The following is a 15,497-nucleotide window of genomic DNA, read 5'->3' on the forward strand; positions in this document are numbered from 1 at the left end:
ATACATGGATTATGATTTTTTAAATTTATGATTGACCTTTTGACCCCTTTAATGACCTTTGACCTCAATGAAAATAAAACCTTATATACAACGACAAAATGCATTGTTCCACTTTTAATTAAAAAATTCTACTATGTTTAGTTGTTGAGATAAAATTCTTGAAGTTATTTAGCTAAAACAGGAAGTTACCCCTTAATGACCTTTGACCCCCAAAATAAAAAATACCATGCATACACCATGTAACACTAATTCATGTATGATGGGTACATTACTCTGGTTTGTTTACATTTTGAGATAAAAAAATTTAAACTTTTTGATAATTTTGGTTTTTGACCGGAAGTAACCCCTTAATGACCTTTGACCCCAAAACTGTAGGCATCCTAAAGACCCTAGCTAGTAGCGATGCATGTGTGCTAATGGCGACTCTCTGCTATGTAATTTGTAAAGACAGTGATTTTTTGAATATTTTTACAAATTTTCAGACTTTTACCGGAAGTGACCCCTTAATGACCTTTGATTCCAATTTTGTGGTATAACTTTTAGACACTGGCTATAGATGATGCATGTGTGTAAGTGACGTCACGGTGCTATGTAATATGTGGGAGGAGTAGCATTTTTAGTGAAAATCCAAGTTTTGGCCATTGACCGGAAGTGGATGACATTTGACCGGAAGTTGATCATGTGACATCTGTGGCACCACCAAACGGTTATACTGACCAAGTATGGTCAACATGCCTGAAAGCATGTGGCTACGATGGCTGATCATAGTGTTGACAGAAGAAGAACGAGATCTGATTGCGTTCGCCTGCGACCGCGAGGATGCACAGCCAGCAGTGACAAATGAGTTATGACCCCGAATCTGTGAGAACCGGAAGTGATCCCTTAATTACCTTTGACCCCGCAAAAATATTACATAGTGCTTAGGATGTCATAAGGAATATTCCTGGTGAATTTCAGCTTAATCGGAACTTATACATGGATTTTGATTTTTTTAAATTTATGATTGACTTTTTGACCCCCTTATTGACCTTTGACCTCAATGAAAAAAAAACCTTATGTACACCGACAAAATGAATTGCTCCAGTTTTAATTTAAAAATTCTACTTTGTTTAGTAGTTGAGATAAAAATTCTTAAAGTTATTTAGCTAAAAACAGGAAGTGACCCCTTAATGACCTTTGACCCCCACAATAAAAATACCATGCATACAACAGGTAATATTAATTCATGTATGATGATTATATTACTCTGGTCTGTTTACATTTTGAGATAAAAAAATTGTAAACTTTTTTGATAATTTTAGTTTTTGACCGGAAGTAACCCCTTAATGACCTTTGACCCCAAAACTGTAGGCATCCTAAAGACCCTGGCTAGTAACAATGCATGTGTGCTAATGGCGACTCTCTGCTATGTAATTTGTAAAGACAGTGATTTTTGAATATTTTTACAAATTTTTCAGACTTTTACCGGAAGTGACCCCTTAATGACCTTTGATTCCAATTTTATGGTATAACTTTTAGACACTGGGTATAGATGATGCATGTGTGTAAGTGACGTCACGATGCTATGTAATATGTGGGAGGAGTAGCATTTTTGTGAAAATCCAAGTTTTGCCATTGACCGGAAGTGGATGACATTTGACCGGAAGTTGATCATGTGACATCTGTGGCACCACCAAACGGTTCTACTGACCAAGTATGGTCATCATGCCTGAAAGCATGTGGCTACGATGGCTGATTATGATGTTGACAGAAGAAAGAAAGAAGAACAAGATCTGGCTGCGGTCGCCTGCGACCGCGAGCATGCACAACCGCCAGGTATTTTAGAAGGTATTTTGTTTAACACCGGAAGTGACCCCTCATAACCTTTGACCCTAAATAAAAAGCAATAATGTAAACGAGATCTGATTGCGTTCGCCTGCGACCGCGAGGATGCACAGCCAGCAGTGACAAATGAGTTATGACTCCGAATCTGTGAGAACCGGAAGTGATCCCTTAATTACCTTTGACCCCGCAAAAATATTACATAGTGCTTAGGATGTCATAAGGAATATTCCTGGTGAATTTTCAGCTTTATCGGAACTTATACATGGATTATGATTTTTAAAATTTATGATTGACCTTTTGACCCCTTTAATGACCTTTGACCTCAATGAAAATAAAACCTTATATACAACGACAAAATGCATTGTTCCACTTTTAATTAAAAAATTCTACTATGTTTAGTTGTTGAGATAAAAATTCTTGAAGTTATTTAGCTAAAACAGGAAGTTACCCTTAATGACCTTTGACCCCCAAAATAAAAAATACCATGCATACACCATGTAACACTAATTCATGTATGATGGGTATATTACTCTGGTTTGTTTACATTTTGAGATAAAAAAAATGTAAACTTTTTTTGATAATTTTGGTTTTTGACCGGAAGTAACCCCTTAATGACCTTTGACCCCAAAACTGTAGGCATCCTAAAGACCCTAGATAATAGCGATGCATGTGTGCTAATGGCGACTCTCTGCTATGTAATTTGTAAAGACAGTGATTTTTTGAATATTTTTTACAAATTTTTCAGACTTTTACCGGAAGTGACCCCTTAATGACCTTTGATTCCAATTTTGTGGTATAACTTTTAGACACTGGCTATAGATAATGCATGTGTGTAAGTGACGTCACGGTGCTATGTAATATGTGGGAGGAGTAGCATTTTTAGTGAAAATCCAAGTTTTGGCCATTGACCGGAAGTGGATAACATTTGACCGGAAGTTGATCATGTGACATCTGTGGCACCACCAAACGGTTATACTGACCAAGTATGGTCAACATGCCTGAAATCATGTGGCTACGATGGCTGATCATAGTGTTGACAGAAGAAAGAAAGAAAGAAGAAGAAGAACTAGATATGGTTGCGGCCGCCTGCGACCGCGAGCATGCACAACCGCCAGGTATTTTAGGGGGGGGGGCTGATGCAAAATAAAAAATGACCCCTTAATCTGTGAGAACCGGAAGTGATCCTTTAATTACCTTTGACCCCGCAAAAATATAACATAGTGCTTAGGATGTCATAAGGAATATTCCTGGTGAATTTCAGCTTAATCGGAACTTATACGTGGATTTTGATTTTTTAAATTTATGATTGACCTTTTGACCCCTTAATGACTTTTGACTTCAATGAAAAAAAACCTTATGTACACCGACAAAATGCATTGTTCCAATTTTAATTAAAAAATTCTACTATGTTTAGTTGTCGAGATAAAAATTCTTAAAGTTATTTAGCTAAAACAGGAAGTGACCCTGAATGACCTTTGACCCCAAAATAAAAATACCATGCATACATCAAGTAACACTGATTCATGTATGATGATTATATTACTCTGGTCTGTTTACATTTTGAGATAAAATTTTTTAAACATTTTTGATAATTTTGGTTTTTGACCGGAAGTAACCCCTTAATGACCTTTGACCCCAAAACTGTAGACATCCTAAGGACCCTGGCTAGTAGCGATGCATGTGTGCTAATGGCGACTCTCTGCTATGTAATTTGTAAAGACAGTGATTTTTTGAATATTTTTACAAATTTTTCAGACTTTACCGGAAGTGACCCCTTAATGACCTTTGATTCCAATTTTGTGGTATAACTTTTAGACAGTGGCTATAGATGATGCATGTGTGTAAGTGACGTCACGGTGCTATGTAATATGTGGGAGGAGTAGCATTTTTAGTGAAAATCCAAGTTTTGGCCATTGACCGGAAGTGGATGACATTTGACCGGAAGTTGATCATGTGACATCTGTGGCACCACCAAACGGTTCTACTGACCAAATATGGTCAACATGCCTGAAAGCATGTGGCTACGATGGCTGATTATGATGTTGACAGAAGAAAGAAAGAAAGAAGAAGAACTAGATCTGGTTACAGATCTGGACCTAGCCGGGGCCGGAAATGCCAGTCTTAAAGTTTATGGACATCTCACACCATTAATGGTGTATCAGTGTAACATGTAGGGGCTTTATCCGTCTTCCATAGGCTGAGATACAGCTACTTTTCCGTAATTTTAAACATTTTTGCAAATTTGACGTTTTGACCTCCTTAATGACCTTTGACCCCAATATAAAAAAACCCCATATACACCACGAAAATGCATTGTTACAGTTTAAATTAAAAATATATAGTATGCTTAGTTATGGAGATAAAAATTCTTGGAAGTTATTTAGCTTAAAACCGGAAATGACGTCTACATGACCTTTGACCAAAAAATAAAAATACTGTGCATACATCGGGCAACACTAATGCATATATGAAGTTTATGTCACTCTGGTCTGGTTACGTTTTGAGATAAAAAAAAAAAATGAACATATTTGATGATTTTTGGTTTTTGACCGAAAACGACCCCTTAATGACCTTTGACCCCAAAACTGTAGACACCCCAAAGACCCTGGTTGGTAGCAATGCATGTGTGCTAATGACAACACTCTGCTATGTAATTTGTAAAAACAGTGATTTTTGAATATTTTAGCTTTCAGACCGGAAATGACCCCTTAATGACCTTTGACCCAAATTCTGTGAATAATTTATAGGCACTGGATATAGCCGATGCATATGTGCAAGTGACATCATCGTACTATGTAATTTGTGGCAGAAGAAGCATTTTGAAGATATTTGGTTTTATACCGGAAATGACCCCTTAATGACCTTTGACCCCAAATTTGTGAATAATTTATAGGCACTGGATATAGCCGATGCATATGTGCAAGTGACGTCATTGTAGGATGCAACATGTAGGAGAAGAAGCATTTTGAAATTTGTTGCCAGAAGAAAGAAGCAGAAAGAAGAAAGAAAGATCCGATAGCATCACAAGACCTAGCCGGTGTCCCGGCTAGGTAAGAAGAAGAACTAGATCTGGTTACAGATCTGGACCTAGCCAGGGCCGGAAATGCCAGTCTTAACTTAAAGTTTGACCTTTGACCGGCTATTATGGACATCTCACACCATTAATGGTGCATCACTGTAGCATGTAGGGGCTTTATCCGTCTTCCATAGGCTGAGATACAGCTACTTTTCCGTAATTTTAAACATTTTTTTGCAAATTTGACGTTTTGACCTCCTTAATGACCTTTGACCCCAATATAAAAAAACCTTATATACACCGAGAAAATGCATTGTTACAGTTTAAATTAAAAAAATCTACTATGCTTAGTTATGGAGATAAAAATTCTTGAAGTTACTTAGCTTAAAACCGGAAATGACGTCTAAATGACCTTTGACCAAAAAAATAAAAATACCGTGCATGCATCGGGTAACACTAATGCATATATGAAGTTTATGTCACTCTGGTCCGGTTACGTTTTGAGATTAAAAAAAATGAACATATTTGATGATTTTTGGTTTTTGACCGGAAGCGACCCCTTAATGACCTTTGACCCCGAAACTGTAGACACCCCAAAGACCCTGGCTAGTAGCAATGCATGTGTGCTAATGACAACACTCTGCTATGTAATTAGTAAAAACAGTGATTTTTGAATATTTTAGCTTTCAGACCGAAATGACCCCTTAATGACCTTTGACCCAAATTCTGTGAATAATTTATAGGCACTGGATATAGCCAATGCATATGTGCAAGTGACGTCATTGTAGGATGTAACATGTAGGAGAAGAAGCATTTTGAAGATATTTGGTTTTATACCGGAAATAACCCCTTAATGACCTTTGACCCCAAATTTGTGAATATCCTATAGACACTGGATATAGCCGATGCATATGTGCAAGTGATGTCATTGTAGGATGTAACATGTAGGAGAAGAAGCATTTTGAAATTTGTTGCCAGAAGAAAGAAGCAGAAAGAAAGATCCGATAGCATCACAAGACCTAGCCGGTGTCCCGGCTAGGTAAGAACGCGGTAAAAAGAATGCACATCGCCGATGGCGGATGTGCAACTAGATATGGTTGCGGTCGCCTGCGACCGCTAGCATGCACAACCGCCAGGTATTTTAGGGGGGCTGATGCAAAATAAAAATGACCCCTTAATCTGTGAGAACCGGAAGTGATCCTTTAATTACCTTTGACCCCGCAAAAATATAACATAGTGCTTAGGATGTCATAAGGAATATTCCTGGTGAATTTCAGCTTAATCGGAACTTATACGTGGATTTTGATTTAAAAAATTTATGATTGACCTTTTGACCCCTTTAATGACTTTTGACTTCAATGAAAAAAAAAACCTTATGTACACCGACAAAATGCATTGTTCCAATTTTAATTAAAAAATTCTACTATGTTTAGTTGTCGAGATAAAAATTCTTAAAGTTATTTAGCTAAAAACAGGAAGTGACCCCTTAATGACCTTTGACCCCCAAAATAAAAATACCATGCATACATCAAGTAACACTGATTCATGTATGATGATTATATTACTCTGGTCTGTTTACCTTTTGAGATAAAATTTTTTAAACATTTTTGATAATTTTGGTTTTTGACCGGAAGTAACCCCTTAATGACCTTTGACCCCAAAACTGTAGACATCCTAAAGACCCTGGCTAGTAGCGATGCATGTGTGCTAATGGCGACTCTCTGCTATGTAATTTGTAAAGACAGTGATTTTTTGAATATTTTTTACAAATTTTTCAGACTTTTACCGGAAGTGACCCCTTAATGACCTTTGATTCCAATTTTGTGGTATAACTTTTAGACAGTGGCTATAGATGATGCATGTGTGTAAGTGACGTCACGGTGCTATGTAATATGTGGGAGGAGTAGCATTTTTAGTGAAAATCCAAGTTTTGGCCATTGACCGGAAGTGGATGACATTTGACCGGAAGTTGATCATGTGACATCTGTGGCACCACCAAACGGTTATACTGACCAAGTATGGTCAACATGCCTGAAAGCATGTGGCTACGATGGCTGATCATAGTGTTGACAGAAGAAGAAGAAAGAAAGAAGAAGAACTAGATATACGATCGGTTGCGGTCACCTGCGACCGCGAGCACAGCCACCAGGCGGTTTTGTTGATAACCGGAAGTGATCCCTTCATTACCTTTGACCCCGCAAAAATATTACATAGTGCTTAGGATGTCATAAGGAATATTCCTGGTGAATTTCAGCTTAATCGGAACTTATACATGGATTTTGATTTTTTTTAAATTTATGATTGACCTTTTGACCCCCTTAATGACCTATGACCTCAATGAAAAAAACACCTTATGTACATCGACAAAATGTATTGTTCCAGTTTTAATTAAAAAATTCTACCATGTTTAGTTGTCGAGATAAAAATTCTTAAAATTATTTAGCTAAAAACAGGAAGTGAACCCTTAATGACCTTTGACCCCCAAAATAAAAATACCATGCATACATCAGGTAACACTGATTCATATATGATGATTATATTACTCTGGTCTGTTTACATTTTGAGATAAAAAAATTTTAAACTTTTTTGATAATTTTGGTTTTTGACCGGAAGTAAGCCCTTAATGACCTTTTGACCCCAAAACTGTAGGCATCCTAAAGACCCTAGCTAGTAGCAATGCATGTGTGCTAATGGCGACTCTCTGCTATGTAATTTGTAAAGACAGTGATTTTTTTTTTTTTTTTTACAAATTTGTCAGACTTTTACCGGAAGTGACCCCTTAATGACCTTTGATCCCAATTCTGTGGTATAACTTTTAGACACTGGATATAGATGATGCATGTGTGTAAGTGACGTCAACGTGCTATGTAATATGTGGAAGAAGAAGCATTTTTAGTGAAAATCACGTTTTGGTCATTGACCGGAAGTGGATGATCTTTGACCGGAAATTGATCATGTGACATTTGTAGCAAGTGCCAGTGATGAGTGTGTCTAAGTTCGGTTGAAATCCATGAAAGTATGTCGGAGCTAGAGCAATTTGTAAATTTCAAGAGGGGGGGGTCTGCAAAATGTTGACAGAAGAAGAAGAACGCGGTAAAAACAACTAGATCTGGTTACAGATCTGGACCTAGCCGGGGCCGGAAATGCCAGTCTTAGTTTATGGACATCTCACACCATTAATGGTGCATCGCTGTAGCATGTAGGGGCTTTATCCGTCTTCCATAGGCTGAGATACAGCTACTTTTCCGTAATTTTAAACATTTTTTTGCAAATTTGACGTTTTGACCTCCTTAATGACCTTTGACCCCAATATAAAAAAAACCTCATATACACCACGAAAATGCATTGTTACAGTTTAAATTAAAAAAATCTATTATGCTTAGTTATGGAGATAAAAATTCTTGAAGTTATTTAGCTTAAAACCGGAAATGACGTCTAAATGACCTTTGACCAAAAAATAAAAATACCGTGCATACATCGGGTAACACTAATGCATATACGAAGTTTATATCACTCTGGTCTGGTTATGTTTTGAGATATAAAAAAATGAACATATTTGATGATTTTTGGTTTTTTACCGGAAGCGACCCCTTAATGACCTTTGACCCCAAAACTGTAGACACCCCAAAGACCCTGGTTGGTAGCAATGCATGTGTGCTAATGACAACACTCTGCTATGTAATTTGTAAAAACAGTGATTTTTGAATATTTTTAGCTTTTAGACCGGAAATGACCCCTTAATGACCTTTTGACCCAAATTCTGTGAATAATTTATAGGCACTGGATATAGCCGATGCATATGTGTAAGTGACATCAACGTACTATGTAATTTGTGGCAGAAGAAGCATTTTGAAGATATTTGGTTTTATACCGAAAATGACCCCTTAATGACCTTTGACCCCAAATTTGTGAATATCCTATAGACACTGGATATAGCCGATGCATATGTGCAAGTGACGTCATTGTAGGATGTAACATGTAGGAGAAGAAGCATTTTGAAATTTGTTGCCAGAAGAAAGAAGAAACTAGATCTGGTTACAGATCTGGACCTAGCCGGAGCCGGAAATGCCAGTCTTAAAGTTTATGGACATCTCACACCATTAATGGTGCATCACAGTAGCATGTAGGGGCTTTATCCGTCTTCCATAGGCTGAGATACAGCTACTTTTCCATAATTTTAAACATTTTTTGCAAATTTGACGTTTTGACCTCCTTAATGACCTTTGACCCCAATATAAAAAAAAACCTCATTTACACCGAGAAAATGCATTGTTACAGTTTAAATTAAAAAATCTACTATGTTTAGTTATGGAGATAAAAATTCTTGAAGTTATTTAGCTTAAAACCGGAAATGACGTCTAAATGACCTTTGACCAAAAAAAATAAAAATACTGTGCATACATCGGTAACACTAATGCATATATGAAGTTTATGTCACTCTGGTCTGGTTACGTTTTGAGATAAAAAAAAAATGAACATATTTGATGATTTTTGGGTTTTGACCGGAAGCGACCCTTAATGACCTTTTGACCCCAAAACTGTAGACACCCCAAAGACCCTGGTTAGTAGCAATGCATGTGTGCTAATGACAGCACTCTGCTATGTAATTTGTAAAAACAGTGATTTTTGGAATATTTTTAGCTCTCAGACCGGAAATGACCCCTTAATGACCTTTGACCCAAAATCTGTGAATAAATTATAGACACCGACCAAAGTCAAGTCACATGACCTAAGCATGTCACCATCACATGTTATTTGTGGAAGAAGAAGCATTTTAGAGTAAAAATCACATTTTTTTTTTTTTTTGCAGGTCAAAGGTCAAATGGAGTTCAATGTCATGTCACATATGGGGACATGGTCAGTGGTGTTCGTGACCAAGTATGGTCAAAAACTGTCAAAGCATAACAGAGCTAGGGCGAAACGTGGCAAGTCACGCACGTGTTGCCAGAAAGAAGAAAGATCCGATAGCATCACAAGACCTAGCCGGTGTCCCGGCTAGGTAATGCACAGCGCCGATGGCGGCTGTGCAAGAAGAACGCGGTAAAAAGAATGCACATCGCCGATGGCGGATGTGCAAAGAACGAGATATAACTGCGGTCGCCTGCGACCGCGAGCATGCACAACCGCCAGGTATTTTAGAAGGTATTTTGTTTAACACCGGAAGTGACCCCTCATAACCTTTGACCCTAAATAAAATCAATAATGTAAACGAGATCTGATTGCGTTCGCCTGCGACCGCGAGGATGCACAGCCAGCAGTGACAAATGAGTTATGACTCCGAATCTGTGAGAACCGGAAGTGATCCCTTAATTACCTTTGACCCCGCAAAAATATTACATAGTGCTTAGGATGTCATAAGGAATATTCCTGGTGAATTTTCAGCTTTATCGGAACTTATACATGGATTATGATTTTTTTAAATTTATGATTGACCTTTTGACCCTTTTAATGACCTTTGACCTCAATGAAAATAAAACCTTATATACAACGACAAAATGCATTGTTCCACTTTTAATTAAAAAATTCTACTATGTTTAGTTGTTGAGATAAAAATTCTTGAAGTTATTTAGCAAAAACAGGAAGTTACCCCTTAATGACCTTTGACCCCCAAAATAAAAAATACCATGCATACACCATGTAACACTAATTCATGTATGATGGGTATATTACTCTGGTTTGTTTACATTTTGAGATTAAAAAAATTTAAACTTTTTTGATAATTTTGGTTTTTGACCGGAAGTAACCCCTTAATGACCTTTGACCCCAAAACTGTAGGCATCCTAAAGACCCTAGATAATAGCGATGCATGTGTGCTAATGGCGACTCTCTGCTATGTAATTTGTAAAGACAGTGATTTTTGAATATTTTTACAAATTTTTCAGACTTTTACCGGAAGTGACCCCTTAATGACCTTTGATTCCAATTTTGTGGTATAACTTTTAGACACTGGCTATAGATGATGCATGTGTGTAAGTGACGTCACGGTGCTATGTAATATGTGGGAGGAGTAGCATTTTTAGTGAAAATCCAAGTTTTGGCCATTGACCGGAAGTGGATGACATTTGACCGGAAGTTGATCATGTGACATCTGTGGCACCACCAAACGGTTATACTGACCAAGTATGGTCAACATGCCTGAAAGCATGTGGCTACGATGGCTGATCATAGTGTTGACAGAAGAAGAAGAAAGAAAGAAGAAGAACTAGATATACGATCGGTTGCGGTCACCTGCGACCGCGAGCACAGCCACCAGGCGGTTTTGTTGATAACCGGAAGTGATCCCTTCATTACCTTTGACCCCGCAAAAATATTACATAGTGCTTAGGATGTCATAAGGAATATTCCTGGTGAATTTCAGCTTAATCGGAACTTATACATGGATTTTGATTTTTTTTAAATTTATGATTTACCTTTTGACCCCCTTAATGACCTTTGACCTCAATGAAAAAAAACACCTTATGTACACCGACAAAATGTATTGTTCCAGTTTTAATTAAAAAATTCTACCATGTTTAGTTGTCGAGATAAAAATTCTTAAAATTATTTAGCTAAAAACAGGAAGTGAACCCTTAATGACCTTTGACCCCCAAAATAAAAATACCATGCATACATCAGGTAACACTGATTCATATATGATGATTATATTACTCTGGTCTGTTTACATTTTGAGATAAAAAAATTTTAAACTTTTTTGATAATTTTGGTTTTTGACCGGAAGTAACCCCTTAATGACCTTTGACCCCAAAACTGTAGGCATCCTAAAGACCCTAGCTAGTAGCAATGCATGTGTGCTAATGGCGACTCTCTGCTATGTAATTTGTAAAGACAGTGATTTTTTGAATATTTTTTACAAATTTGTCAGACTTTTACCGGAAGTGACCCCTTAATGACCTTTGATCCCAATTCTGTGGTATAACTTTTAGACACTGGATATAGATGATGCATGTGTGTAAGTGACGTCAACGTGCTATGTAATATGTGGAAGAAGAAGCATTTTTAGTGAAAATCACGTTTTTGGTCATTGACCGGAAGTGGATGATCTTTGACCGGAAATTGATCATGTGACATTTGTAGCAAGTGCCAGTGATGAGTGTGTCTAAGTTCGGTTGAAATCCATGAAAGTATGTCGGAGCTAGAGCAATTTGTAAATTTCAAGAGGGGGGGTCTGCAAAATGTTGACAGAAGAAGAAGAACGCGGTAAAAACAATGCACAGCGCCGATGGCGGCTGTGCAAGAAGAACGCGGTAAAAAGAATGCACATCGCCGATGGCGGATGTGCAAAGAACGAGATATAACTGCGGTCGCCTGCGACCGCGAGCATGCACAACCGCCAGGTATTTTAGAAGGTATTTTGTTTAACACCGGAAGTGACCCCTCATAACCTTTGACCCTAAATAAAAATCAATAATGTAAACGAGATCTGATTGCGTTCGCCTGCGACCGCGAGGATGCACAGCCAGCAGTGACAAATGAGTTATGACTCCGAATCTGTGAGAACCGGAAGTGATCCCTTAATTACCTTTGACCCCGCAAAAATATTACATAGTGCTTAGGATGTCATAAGGAATATTCCTGGTGAATTTTCAGCTTTATCGGAACTTATACATGGATTATGATTTTTTTAAATTTATGATTGACCTTTTGACCCTTTTAATGACCTTTGACCTCAATGAAAATAAAACCTTATATACAACGACAAAATGCATTGTTCCACTTTTAATTAAAAAATTCTACTATGTTTAGTTGTTGAGATAAAAATTTATGATTGACCTTTTGACCCCCTTAATGACCTATGACCTCAATGAAAAAAACACCTTATGTACATCGACAAAATGTATTGTTCCAGTTTTAATTAAAAAATTCTACCATGTTTAGTTGTCGAGATAAAAATTCTTAAAATTATTTAGCTAAAAACAGGAAGTGAACCCTTAATGACCTTTGACCCCCAAAATAAAAATACCATGCATACATCAGGTAACACTGATTCATATATGATGATTATATAACTCTGGTCTGTTTACATTTTGAGATAAAAAAATTTTAAACTTTTTGATAATTTTGGTTTTGACCGGAAGTAACCCCTTAATGACCTTTGACCCCAAAACTGTAGGCATCCTAAAGACCCTAGCTAGTAGCAATGCATGTGTGCTAATGGCGACTCTCTGCTATGTAATTTGTAAAGACAGTGATTTTTGAATATTTTTACAAATTTGTCAGACTTTTACCGGAAGTGACCCTTAATGACCTTTGATCCCAATTCTGTGGTATAACTTTTAGACACTGGATATAGATGATGCATGTGTGTAAGTGACGTCAACGTGCTATGTAATATGTGGAAGAAGAAGCATTTTTAGTGAAAATCACGTTTTTGGTCATTGACCGGAAGTGGATGATCTTTGACCGGAAATTGATCATGTGACATTTGTAGCAAGTGCCAGTGATGAGTGTGTCTAAGTTCGGTTGAAATCCATGAAAGTATGTCGGAGCTAGAGCAATTTGTAAATTTCAAGAGGGGGGTCTGCAAAATGTTGACAGAAGAAGAAGAACGCGGTAAAAACAATGCACAGCGCCGATGGCGGCTGTGCAAGAAGAACGCGGTAAAAAGAATGCACATCGCCGATGGCGGATGTGCAAAGAACGAGATATAACTGCGGTCGCCTGCGACCGCGAGCATGCACAACCGCCAGGTATTTTAGAAGGTATTTTGTTTAACACCGGAAGTGACCCTCATAACCTTTGACCCTAAATAAAAATCAATAATGTAAACGAGATCTGATTGCGTTCGCCTGCGACCGCGAGGATGCACAGCCAGCAGTGACAAATGAGTTATGACTCCGAATCTGTGAGAACCGGAAGTGATCCCTTAATTACCTTTGACCCCGCAAAAATATTACATAGTGCTTAGGATGTCATAAGGAATATTCCTGGTGAATTTTCAGCTTTATCGGAACTTATACATGGATTATGATTTTTTTAAATTTATGATTGACCTTTTGACCCTTTTAATGACCTTTGACCTCAATGAAAATAAAACCTTATATACAACGACAAAATGCATTGTTCCACTTTTAATTAAAAAATTCTACTATGTTTAGTTGTTGAGATAAAAATTCTTGAAGTTATTTAGCAAAAACAGGAAGTTACCCCTTAATGACCTTTGACCCCCAAAATAAAAAATACCATGCATACACCATGTAACACTAATTCATGTATGATGGGTATATTACTCTGGTTTGTTTACATTTTGAGATTAAAAAATTTAAACTTTTTGATAATTTTGGTTTTTTACCGGAAGTAACCCCTTAATGACCTTTGACCCCAAAACTGTAGGCATCCTAAAGACCCTAGATAATAGCGATGCATGTGTGCTAATGGCGACTCTCTGCTATGTAATTTGTAAAGACAGTGATTTTTTGAATATTTTTACAAATTTTTCAGACTTTTACCGGAAGTGACCCTTAATGACCTTTGATTCCAATTTTGTGGTATAACTTTTAGACACTGGCTATAGATGATGCATGTGTGTAAGTGACGTCACGGTGCTATGTAATATGTGGGAGGAGTAGCATTTTTAGTGAAAATCCAAGTTTTGGCCATTGACCGGAAGTGGATGACATTTGACCGGAAGTTGATCATGTGACATCTGTGGCACCACCAAACGGTTATACTGACCAAGTATGGTCAACATGCCTGAAAGCATGTGGCTACGATGGCTGATCATAGTGTTGACAGAAGAAGAAAGAAAGAAAGAACTAGATATGGTTGCGGTCGCCTGCGACCGCGAGCATGCACAACCGCCAGGTATTTTAGAAGGTATTTTGTTTAACACCGGAAGTGACGCCTCATAACCATTCCTGGTGAATTTCAGCTTAATCGGAACTTATACATGGATTTTGATTTTTTTTAAATTTATGATTGACCTTTTGACCCCCTTGATGACCTTTGACTTCAATGAAAAAAAAAACCTTATGTACATCGACAAAATGCATTGTTCCAATTTTAATTAAAAAATTCTACTATGTTTAGTTGTCGAGATAAAAATTCTTGAAGTTATTTAGCTAAAAACAGGAAGTGACCCCTTAATGACCTTTGACCCCCAAAATAAAAATACCATGCATACATCATGTAACACTAATTCATGTATGATGGGTATATTACTCTGGTTTGTTTACATTTTGAGATAAAAAATTTTGTAACTTTTTGATAATTTTGGTTTTTGACCGGAAGTAACCCCTTAATGACCTTTGACCCCAAAACTGTAGGCATCCTAAAGACCCTAGCTAGTAGCGATGCATGTGTGCTAATGGCGACTCTCTGCTATGTAATTTGTAAAGACAGTGATTTTTTGAATATTTTGTACAAATTTTTCAGACTTTTACCGGAAGTGACCCCTTAATGACCTTTGATTCCAATTTTGTGGTATAACTTTTAGACACTGGCTATAGATGATGCATGTGTGTAAGTGACGTTACGATGCTATGTAATATGTGGAAGAAGTAGCATTTTTAGTGAAAATCCAAGTTTTGGCCATTGACCGGAAGTGGATGACATTTGACCGGAAGTTGATCATGTTACATCTGTGGCACCACCAAACGGTTATACTGACCAAGTATGGTCAACATGCCTGAAAGCATGTGGCTACGATGGCTGATCATAG

The sequence above is a fragment of the Amphiura filiformis genome, chromosome 13, assembly GCF_039555335.1.
Source record: "Amphiura filiformis chromosome 13, Afil_fr2py, whole genome shotgun sequence".
NCBI lineage: Eukaryota > Metazoa > Echinodermata > Ophiuroidea > Amphilepidida > Amphiuridae > Amphiura > Amphiura filiformis.